Here is a 12,910-nt window from a genome sequence, read left to right on the forward strand (position 1 = left end):
GTAGTCACAATTTTGATGAATAAGCTCAAATCCCAATTAGAATTCAAAACTCTCTAATTAGGTTTTAAGTATCAGCAAAGAGATTCTTACTGAAAAAACAGGCTATTCTTTAGTTTCCTTTGGTCTTCCTTCAAGGCAGCTAAGACTATAAAAGTCAGTTATTAGGTAAAATTCTCTTTGAGAAACTTGCTTTATTTATTATATACAAATACATATGTATATAAGCATATTTATTGTTTAAAAACATCTACTTCTATATTTCAAAATATATTAAGAGCTTGATCTTATCTTCAACAGACATTTCATTGATAAAGTATGTAAAAATCACAATATCCAAATAGTTTATTCATATCTTAGTTAATCCTTAGAGAAGGACTTTAATAATTTATCACCGTTAACATTTCTGGGAGTACAAAGGCTAAAAAATTATATCTTTCCTAACACTGAACAATTTCATATTGGGAATTCTGTCTCTTTCTTTCTTTTTTTTTTTTTTTCTCTCTTTAATGACCTATTAAGTCCTGACCCTTAAGAACTTCCCAAAGAATTTTGAACAAAATTGAATATTTTTTTTTGCAATAGTGGGGATGGAACCCAGGGACATTCTAACTCTGAGCTACACCCCAAGCCCTATTTTTTATTCTTTATTTTGAAACAGGGTTTCACTGAGTTGCGAAGGGCCTCACTAAGTAGCCGAGGATAGCTGTGAATCTTGATCCTCCCATGTCAGCCTCCCAAATGCTGGGATTACAATCATGAGCTTCCATGCAGGACTGAAAATTGAATTCTCTTTGAGGAAGATATAGCCAAGGTATCTACCTACCTCTCTGATACCAATACAAAGTAAAAATGTTGTAGCTATCAAGTAGAATACAGAGGAAAAGCCTTTCCAAAGTGAAGTATGCAGTAAATGAGATTTCTTCCATAGTATAAAGCCAAAAATTTCAGGACAAAAACTTAAATGGAGCATTTAGGAATAAGTTGGATTCAGAAATGGAACTACAGGATGGGATGCAATGTCAAGGGGCAGAAACAAAACAATTCTGTGTTATCTGTGACAGGCTCTTTGCCTTTGGCACAGTTCTATGTTATCCCACTTCTGTGACATAGGTATCATTTGAAAGGAAGAAAAATTTAATTTGAAGCAGATAAGGCACTTATGAGGAATGATAAAACTGGAGTCAGTTTTGACTATGCAAACCTGGTCTTTAGGCCCTGAGAAACTGGTGGGAAAGCAGTAAGAACAAGAGAACAATTAGTTTGACCTGTGAAAGGGGTTCTGGATCTCTCTGATCTTAACTTCATTTATAAAGATTGAGGTAAGAAATGACTTTTCTTTTAGATACCAGAGCTAGGTGACTTGGTTGGCATCCTGTGAAGCACTGTGGGCCTTGGGTTACTACCCTCCTGCCTTATAATTTTTCCCCACAAAAATTTTATACCCAGTTGTGATGGAACAGGTAAGTAATGCTAGCACTTGAGAGGCTGAGACAGAAAGACCAATGGTTCCTATTCAGCTTCAGGAACTTAGCGAGGTCCTCGGCAACTTAGCAGGACCCTGTTTTAAAATAAAAAGTAAAACAATAAAAAATAAAAGGGCTGGGGATGTAACTCAAAAGTAGAAATACTCAGTACCACAAACACAAACATGCACACACACACACACACACACACACACACACACACGCACACACACAGAAAATTCATAATCTCGTTTAGTTATAAAGTAAAAGATTCTCACTCAGTTCCTAATGAGAATTAAAAATGTGTGGTCCTGCCGGGCGTGGTGGCGCATGCTTGTAATCCCCGCGCTTGGGAGGCAGAGACAGAAGGATCACGCAGGTTCGAAGCCAGCCGCGCGTGCTGGTTTAAGAGACCCTGTTTCCAAATAAAAATGTAAAAATAGGTCTGGGAGTGTAGCCCGGAGATAGAAGGGCTTCCAGGAACTCCAGTACCACCAAAAAAAAAAAAAAAAAAAAAAAAAAAATGTGTGGTCCTGGGCAATTTTTTTTTTATATACTAGGTATGAAACTCCGGGACATTCTACCTACAAGCTTCACTCCCAGCCCTATTTTTTATTCTTTATTTTGAAACAAGGTCTCACTAAGTTGCAGAAGCCCTCACTAAATAGATGAGGCTGTCTGGGAAACTTGATCCTCCTGTCTCAGCCTCCCAAGTATTGGGATTACAAGAATGCTACCAAGCCTGGCTCCCTGGGCAATTTTTAAAACCTCTTGAACTTCACTTTCTGTTCCCATGTAGTTTTGATAGTGTTATGTATATTTTATTATTTTACGAAGATTAGAAATAATGCATTATAAAATTTAATGAATATTCTGTCAAGCAGGGATAATATAATTTTTCATTATTATTATTATTATTATTATTATTATTATTATTATTATTTTGGTTGTACTGGGCTTCCTGGAAACCCTTCTATCTCCGGGCTACACTCCCAGACCTATTTTATACTTTTTTATTTGGAAACAGGGTCTCTTAAGCCAGCGTGGCTGGCTTCTAACCTGCGTGATCCTCCTGTCTCTGCCTCCCAAGTGCAGAGATTACAAGCGTGTGCCACCATGCCCTCCTCTTTAGGATTATTTTGAAAATTATAATAAATAAGATAAGTGACTGTGCTTTGTTACATAAGCATTGGAACACTGAAAATATATTAATATTACACAATATTTTATATATGTATATACATAAGTATATACATGCATACATCTATAAAATTTCTATACTCACACCCACCCACATATTTATACATATACATTTCAAATCTCTGCACACTATCTAGTACATAGTAATTGGTTAATACTCAAGGGCCATGCAAATGAATATTAATATTTGAATAAAATATTTTATTAGTGTGACATCTTATTTAAATGTAATACATATATAAAATTAGTTCATAGTTTATAGAGACTACATTAAAAATGAGCCTCATAATTCTGCTACTTGAATATGTAGTCACTTGGTTGCATATATTTGCAGTTACTATCATAACAAATGTGTTGTTTTAATTAAATTTTTAACTTAATTGTATCTTTATTTTGACATTATAAGTCATTATGTACAAAATTTTATTATAATTTAATTAATCATCTATTCTTCTGCTATAGGTCTTTTATTTTTATTATGAATAATATATTCTTGCAGAGATCTTTGACCTTTCCTCCACTTAATTTTTTTAGAAAAAAAAATATTTCTCAAAGAAACGTTACTAATCTAGATGATATGTATATTTTTCAAGACTTTTCATAGCTAATAGAGAACTACCTTTTAGGAATATTTTTCTCTCTTTAATTGTCTATCTTATTTGTACCATTTGGAAAATATCATCTTTTTTTCTTTTGTTCTTTTTCTTATTGATAGTTACCTGGAATTTTGTATACATTATTCTACTAAATATTAAAGCCCTGAAGATCAATGACATGATTTCTTATATTGAAGAGCCTTGCTACTTATTATAGCAGGAAAAATGAGTTTAATTTTGCCAATAGCTTAGTCTTTATTTTAATGATGTTATATTTTTAAATATATGAGTAATGTTTCCCTAGAATTGAGAAATTTAAATTCATCTTTTTGAATCTAAAAGTGATTCAACATACCAAATTTAGCAAACTACAAACATTGACTTATATATACTTTTATTGATCTTAGGATGAAAATATTTTTGCCACTAAAATACCTATTAACGTTAGTGTCAAATGCCTAAGCTTATTATATGAATAGTGTTTGGAAGTTGAAACACAAGACACATTTAAATCTCTTTTAGCAATAATTTAAATTTAGTTATTTGGGATATAATTATTATTTTATAATTTTATTGGTGCAATATAATAATACATTGCAGTTAGATTCAAAGTGATGCGTTCATACATGCATACAACATTTCTTGATGTTTCCTTCACACACAGCCTTCTACTCCCCTCCTTCATTCCTGTACATGCTAATGTAATCGTTAGAAATACTTTCATATATTATTTTGTGTGCTTATGTCATTCTCTTGAAATCAGCTAGTTTTGACTGCAGCTCTCCAAAACTAACACTGCATTACCATCTTAAAAAATAATCAGTTAGCCGGGCGTGGTGGTGCACACTTCTAATCCCCGCGCTTGGGAGGCGGAGACAGGAGGATCACGCAGGTTCGAAGCCAGCCTATCTGGCTTAAGAGACCCTGTTTCCAAATTTAAAAAAAAAAATAGGTGTCTGGGAGTGTAGCCCAGAGGTAGAAGGGTTTCCAGGAACACAGTACCAAAATAATAAATAAATAAATAAATAAATAAATAAATAATCAGTTCAGTGAAAATAAGATCATAAAACTAGCACCATCAATGTCCTTAGCATACTTTTCTAAAATGTTTTAATTTATCATTTTATTAAAGAGAACATGAAACATGGTACAGTGGTATACACTTGCAATCTCAACTCTGTAGGAGGCTGAGAAAGGAGGAGTGCAAGTTTGAGGCCAGCCTGGACAATTTAGAAAGACCCTTACCTAAAATAAAAATAGAAAGTGATGGAAATGTAAGTTCAGTGGAAGAAAGCCTTAGGGTTTGATATCCAGTAACCCCACCCCAAAGCACACAGTATAGCATGAAGATACAAAGATATGTAATTATCATTCCACGTTAAACAGCACACAATTAGCTTTTATATAATTTGGCATATTCTGGAAAGAAGAACTAAAATGTTTTGGGGTATTTCTAGTTTGTAGTAATGATTTCGAGTTAATATTTCTTAGTCATATGCATTCAGTGTTAATAATCTGTGAAAGACTTTCATTTTTTAAAATTCAGTTATGTCAAATCTTGTTCTTATAACTCTATTTTATTTTGTCATTCATTTATTCTTTAAGTGAGAAATATTGTGTGGCAAAAACCCTTCATTCTAGAAGTCAGTTTCCTAATTCTTCCAGACAAGAGGACTGTCTCTTAATAGATAGATAGATAGAAAGATAGATAGATAGATAGATAGATAGATAGATAGATAGATAGATAGCATGGAAGATTCATGAAGGACAGAATTTATATAATAAGAGCCTGTTTCAAGCTATTTGAGATGAGGTGAAATTGTGCAAGTTTTTTAACTTATTTATTTAATTTATCTTTTTACAGCAGTATGAAAGCATGTGTGGCTCAGAAACATCAAGGAGGAATTCAGAGAAAGAGATAGATACTGCCCTAATAGGAATAGAGGCTAGACAAAGGCAACATTTAACTGTTTTCAATGTAATGTTGATATGTGAATAATATGTTAATGCAAAGGCAACTTTACTATCCACCATCCCTCCCCTTTTAAGTGAAAGTCAGAGACACATACATTGTTAGTGCTATTTTGTATTTGTATTTTTTACTGGGGATTAAACCCAGAGACTTTCTAACACTAAATGCTACCCCAGCCTGATTTTATTTCTTATTTGGAAACAGGGTCTTACTAAGTTGTGGAGGACCTCATTAAGTTGCTAAGCCTGGCTACCCACAATCCTCTTATCTCAGCCATCCAAGTACTGGAATAACAAGTGTACACCACCATATCCAGCTGTTGGAGTTATTTTTTTAAAAGATGATTTATAGACAATCCTGTATAGATATGGCATAATATGGAAAGGAAACAGCACAGAAAAAAAGCTAATTCATAATGGGATATTACTCATCCAGAAAGAGGAACAAAATTATGCCATTTGCAGGGAAAATAGATGGCACTACATAATAGTTTGCTAAGCGAAATCATACAGTCACAGAAAGTCAAGGGTCATATATTTGTTCTCATGTGTGACAGTAAATAGGAAATAAAAGGAGCTTTAGAAAGTTACCAGTAAAATAGTTTTAGGTGATAGAGAAAGGGGTATGGAGAGGGAAAAGGGAAGAACTGGTGAAAGGAACAGTTCAAATTATGTTGTACCCATATGTTGTACCTATGTACAAGACATCACTACCAATACAGCTGCTAGGAGGAGGGTGGATAGCATGGTGGAACCTGAAGGAAAACAAACCAAGGCATGCTTGCTTTTATGACTTTGAATCTCATTAAGATGTTTAATTACAAGCACCAATAATATTATTAAAAATATAATGAAAATAGCACCAATTGAATTTAATTTTAAGAATATTTTGAAGTAATATGATTTATATAAGTGAAATATACAATACAACTTTGGTCATTATGAAACGTCTTATTGTGTTGATAGGGAAATACTTGCTTAATAAGTATATCAAACATTCAAATTCATATGTGCTAAAGTTGAACAAAGAATTATTTTTAAAATCTAATATGAAAGCAGAAGTTGAGAATTTAGAGATGGCATAAAAACAAAAATGATGGTGAATATCAGTCCTCTAATAATTTCCATATTTTAGTAGGATAGGCAATGTACTGGATGTAGCTGACATAATTAAATTTAAATTTTAAAAGAAAAGGTGACTGCAATCATATTGAAAGGCTTTGGGCTGATATTTACAATTTTCATAAAATAATACTTTTTACAAAATCCCATGCTAAAGAAAACCATCATATCTATTTCTAGTGTATATGATTTCCACTTAGAGTGTTAAAATATGTTATTTTTCTTTATCAAATATTTTATGAAGTATATTTTATTTCATATAATGCTTGTGAGATCAATGTCTAGTTTAATAATATGGAAAGATAATTTTGCTATTGCCTTGCTTATTTTCTTATTTTTAATTAATTAATTTATTTACTTTTGGTGGTACTAGGGTTCCTGGAAGCCCTTCTATTTCCGGGCTACACTCTCAGACCTGTTTTATATTTTGTATTTGGAAACAGGGTATCTTAAGCCAGCACAGCTGGCTTCGAACCTGCACTATCCTCCTGTCTCCGCCTCCCAGGCGCGGGGATTACAAGCGTGTGCCACCACGCCTGGCGCTTATTTTCTTATATTTTAAATTTAGTTAATAAGTATATACCATGTATTAAATTATTGCACAAATAAACCAACAAATATTAAGAAGTTAGTAGGTACCAAGAATGGGTAATTAAATGTTGAGGAAAACAGGCATCCTTTTTGGTTTTGCAAATATCACATTCTGCTGAGAGAGATATTAACCAAGTAAAAAAGAGAATTAAGGAGAAAAATATTACCTTGTTAAGTGCCACAAAGCAAGTATATGTTATAAAAGCATCACATTCAGATCAGAGAAAGCTTCTTTGAGTAAATGTTGTCTGAGCTTAAATGTAGGGGAAGGGGTAATAAGTACAAAATTGCTTCTGTAATAGGAAAGAAGCAGAGCTTTCTAGAAATAGAAGACATTCTATGTGACTAGAAGAGAGGGTGAAGGGGGCACATGGTGGTATAAACCTGTTATTGCAAGCAGGGGCCAACCCATCTTGAGAAGGACTTCCTGGTTAACTCAAATCACTTTGGCTTTAGCTTAAGAGTAATTGCAAATACTAAAAGTTTTAAGTGTGCCTATAAGCAGAGAAGCTGATATAATTAGATTTTTATTTAAGATGATCAGTATTTCTGATGATAGAATATAGAAATTTGGAAATGCCATCAAGTTAAAATCATGTAGGATTTGATTACAAAAATCCAAATATACAATAACAGTAATTTAAGAAATTATTATTTACTAAAATGGCTGTAATGAATAGATTTTAGGTCAAATGTTAAACTTCAAAACACAAAAATAGACATTTTGAGGTGTAGAACAAATAGTGGGAATAGTCAAGATTGGAAATGAATTTAGTTGTTACATTATTGGACAGGTGTTAAGGTCATTCAGTAGTATCGGCACTGTTTCAGAGGGCAAAATGGGAAGGAAAGATCACAAATTTAGTTGGAACAAGTTGAACAACTGGTGGCTTTGAGCTATATAAGTGATACTAACTGTGAATTGGATATAATGATCTGAAGTGGAAAAAAAGAGTCCAGGCTAGTTGGCATGACTTCTGACACCAAGTTCTCAGATTTAGGTCAAACCTCATAGCTCAGGGTGCTGTTCTACACAACACTCCACTCTTTTCACACCAGAGGTAAGTTCAAGGGTCCCCAGGCCAACCCCACTTTTAACTAGCAGGCTACTAATTGGGGTGAGCTCACTACCTTCTCTGGTTAAATAATTTACTAGAAAAGTTCAGAGAAGTCAGGGAAAGTTCTGAATGTATAATTATGTTAGAACAAGGCAATTCAAATCAAAATGAGCCAACGAGAGACATTCAGGAGAAGGTCAGAAAAAAAATCTCAAATGTGAAGTTTCTGTTGTCTTCTCCTTACTGAGCCAGGACATATTAATAATCCCAGCACAATGATGGGAGAAAATACACAGTACTGACAACCAGGAAAGGTTGCCCAAGCTTTGGGATACAGTTTTTAATCAAGCAAGTGGTACCAATCTAATTATGGTGCACAGGGCTTAAACTCACCCTTGTTCCTCCCCCAGAGGTCAGACTAATAACACTTGACCCAATCTCTTAATCCTCTGGATGCATGGTTAGTCTTTCTGCCATGGCCATGCCCTATTCTGAATTATCTGATTATCACAAACTAAGGGCCCATTCTCAGTTACCTGGTTTATACAGGTAACTGAGAATACCCAGGCCCAAAAGTCCACAAGAAAAAAGTAAAGCTACTCCTATAACTATGAAAATTTGGAAAAAAAAATTTTAGGCCAACATGCAGGAACCAGAGATAAAGGTTAGCCATGTTTTTTGCTACATACTAGAAGTATGACTTTGTGAGAAATTGGCATTTAGATTATTATTGCAGCTATGAACAGGGATAAACTTATCAAAGTATTCCAATATTGAGTTTTAGGACTTAAACTTTAAGAACTGTGAAATTTAGGTTGAAGAATTTGAACTGATATGGAATAAAAATAAGAAATGGTTAGAGTGATAGGGGGAACTAGTGTGGATCTCCTGGAATTGGAAGAGATGATACCTAGCACAGTTTCTGAAAGAATGCTGACATTTACAGATGTGGTTTTGAAGCTGAATGGAGGCTGAAAACTAGTGATCAGATGGCTTAGTAAGTGGGATTCAACAGGCCCGAAAAACTACTAATGCAAGTGTGGCTGTGCAGAAAAAGAAAGAAGTTGTGGTCACAGTTGGAGCAGCATGAAATATCTGGGGCTTAGATTTCATTGTGTTTGTTTGTTTGTTTGTTTGTTTGTTTGTTATACAGGGGAAGAGTTAAGATTTAAAACTATTAATAAAGAATGAGTAAAGAGGGAAAGGTTGATTTCATGGATTTGGAAGAGAAAAAAGAAAACACAAATGGAAAAAGCTTTCTCTTGTAGGAGGAGCCACAGGAAAGTGGAGTAGGACAGGTAAAGACAGAAGCACTGAGTGCTGAGCCTTCATCTAGACCTTGGGCACCAAGCAGTTATCAAAAATGAAGAAATAACTGTCCTAACAGAGCATATGGCATAGTTAGGAAACTTATAGTAATGTCATATGTGGTGATGCATACCTGTAATACCAGTACTTGGGAGGCTGAAACAGGAGGATCATAGGTTCATGACTGTCCTCAGCACTTTTGTGAAACCCTTGGTAACTTAGTGAGAATCTGTTATTTAAAACTATGATGGGGGGCCTAGCATGTGGTGGTACACACTTGTAATCCCAGCATTCTGGAGGCAGAGACCAGAGAATTGCGGCTCACTGACAGCCTCAGCTACTTATGCCCTTCGCAATAGTGAGACCCTGATTCAAAAAATATAAAGACTAAAAAATAGGACTGGGGTTGTAGTTTGGAGGAGCATTCTACCTCTCACATTATATACCTATATATTAAATCTTTAATTTAATATTCTATTGCATATGCAGATACTAACTTTATCTTGAATAAACTATCTTAAATTTTCTGGTTGCATCACTCAAATTAAGATATTTGAGAACAATGTCCTATTAAATCTAGAAATAACGAGCTAGTCAAATGAGTATAGTACTGCTTGAAATAAATGCTTGAAGAGATGACTTCTAGGGTTATTTTATTTTACTTCTTCAGAGGTATTCCATGTTTTTCTGTATTTCATCTTCAAATAAAATTTTATTTCTCATTAGAAATGCAGCATGTGTGTGTTTGCCTCATAAATGGTGTAATTTATAGAGGATGGATAAGCAATTAATAGTAGATGAATAATCAAGACAAACTTAATTTTGCTGCAGGGTAGTAAACTTTATTAGTAAAGATATAACTCTGACACTTTTAAGTTAAAAAAAATATGTCTTAGGAAGTTTGATGCTGTATTGGCACATGTACTTGCTGCCTCCTGGGTTATGCCAGGCTCTAGCCCCTGCCTTCTACACTGTAATTTAACATTAGGAACTCACTCTTTCCTAATGACACAATCCTTTGAGCAATACACTAATAGATCAAGGGCTGATGATGTTCATTAATGATGAATCACACTAATATATCATTTTCTCTGTCACGCAGGTGTTTTATCAGATTAATTTCAACAGTGCAATGACCTGTGATGATGATGCATTGCTTAAAGATAATGCAATTCAAAAAGAAATGAAATTTAGAATTAAACCTGTATTCAGCAGCTTTGAAGCTCGATTGAAAAACTATAGAAACAATGGATATCAATGAGACATTTATTCAAATGTTAAGCACATATTCTAGTATTTATAAAGGACAGAGCAAAGCAGCTCATAGTTCTACTTACAAATTATTTCTAAAAAAGTCAACACATTAAAATCCTAAAACCATAACTTCTGATATATTGACAGGTCATTTCTACCTAGTTATGAAAGCATCAAACTCATATCAAATACCTTTTTTTTTCTAAGTTAAAACATTGTGGCTTTGTCTTTTTTTCTGTACTTAAGCAAAATTGCTAAATTCTTTAACTGATTTTTATTGTTTTTTAATTTAGACTTTGAGTAAATTATACAAATTGTACCTTACATATCTAGTAAAAAAAAAAAACCTTTCACATAATTGATTTTGGCAAACATGAAGAGAATTTTGAAAGTTTACATATCTAGTAAAAATAATGTATAAATGATAAATTTCTTGGTATATATAAATAAGCATCTTAAAACATTAAAAGAATTTTAATTAGTCATCTCATGGTTATAATAAGAGAAAATGTTCACTATATTTTCTCATAGTTTTATTTTTAATTTTATAATTGAATCTTCATATTCTATGAAGTTGCATTTATCAACATGATATTGAACACATATGACATCATGTCTTATTTTGAAGATATAAAAATATATTTAAACATGTATTTTAGAATTTTCTTTCACAAAACAACTCTTTCTTTAAAACAATACCCAGATCTTAAAATATCATTTAAATATATCCCTTTACATTATAATTCCTGTACTCAATTTTCATTCTTTATTATTTGCTCTAAGATTCAGAACTGATCTAAATTAATGCCTGGTAGGCATGACTTTTCTAACACCAATTTTTCTTTTTCTTTTTTTTTTTTTTTTTTTTTTTTTTTAGTGGTACTGCCAGACCTATATTTATATTTCTTTTAATTTGGAAACAGGGTCTCTTAAACCAGCGCGGCTGGCTTAGAACCTGCGCGATCCTCCTGTCTCCGCCTCCCAAGCGCAGGGATTACAAGCATGAGCCACCATGCCTGGATTTCTAACACCAAATTTTAATAAATTATAATAATCATATTCAGAGCTGGGTGTGGTAGCGCATGCTTGCAATTCCAGCATTTGGGAGGCTGAGACAAGAGGATAGCCATTCGCGGACAATTTCAGGTATTTAGTGAGGTTCGCAATTCAGTGAGACCCTGTTTCAAAATAAAGAATAAAAAACAGGGCTGGAGGTGTATCTTGGAAGTAGAATGCCCCTGGGTTCAATCCCCAGTACCGCAAATAAAAATAATGGCCATATTCATATTTGACACAAAAGATCTCTGTTTCTTAAATCATCCAGTTAATTGATTTCAACAAATTTTATGTTCTGATTGAATCATAGGGATTATGTTATCCTTCCCAATTGGGCACTTGATCTCATCCAGAAGGGATCTAAGTTGATACTAAATTTAGTATTCTGTGAAGATGATGTTGCCCTCTCTATTTCTTATTCTCAGATCTTTATTCTCAGATAAGTATATGTCTAATATTTTATAATCCTTCAAAGAGGTTTTTTTTACCCATCAAATAAGAGTTGCAACAATAAGAAAGATAAGTTAAATCCCTAGTATTCTTCCTACTCATGGCCAGGATACTAAATTGAAGTAACAATGCATCTTGGAAGGACTATGTGAAATTAGCACCTCATTGAAAAATGGAAAGTATGCAAGGGTGACACTTATGCCATATTCCCATTTAATTTTGTGTTTGGCTTCAGAAAAGCTAGTTAGATTGTGGCACATATTGATTAACTACTATAAATTTAACCCAATAGCAGACACAATAGCAAATAGATTTGCTATATTTGCTGGAGCAGAACAATATAGCCTTTCACATGTGGTATATGGCTATTGACCTGGAGAATTCATTCTTTACCAATACTGACACTAATGAGAATCAAAAGCAATAGATGTACCACTGTTATAGCAAGTCTTTCTCAAGTGTGACCCTAAAGAACTGTGGTTAAAGTGTAAACAGAGGAAGTAATCTCCTTAGTTATTTACTTTGTATGGAAAGAAGTATACTAAGGTTTCCTCTATATTGACTCTTGATATAAGCAATTGTCTTAGAAAATTCAGTGAAAGAAAAGAACCAAATAGAAAGTAAGATTAAAATAAATCTAAGAAAGAGGCATGTAAATGATATGATTGTTAGGGCAAAACATTATTATTATTATTAATTGTTTTTTATCAATACAACATCTCCTAAAAAATGGACTGACAGTAAGTGACCAGAATGGCTAGTACTGTAGAAACCAGCTGTTTAACTGGCCCTATGATCATGTGAACAGATGGCTGATCGTGGTAGTGGAGATGGCACCATC

Source organism: Muscardinus avellanarius (assembly GCF_963383645.1).
Source record: "Muscardinus avellanarius genome assembly, chromosome: 2".
Taxonomy (NCBI): domain Eukaryota; kingdom Metazoa; phylum Chordata; class Mammalia; order Rodentia; family Gliridae; genus Muscardinus; species Muscardinus avellanarius.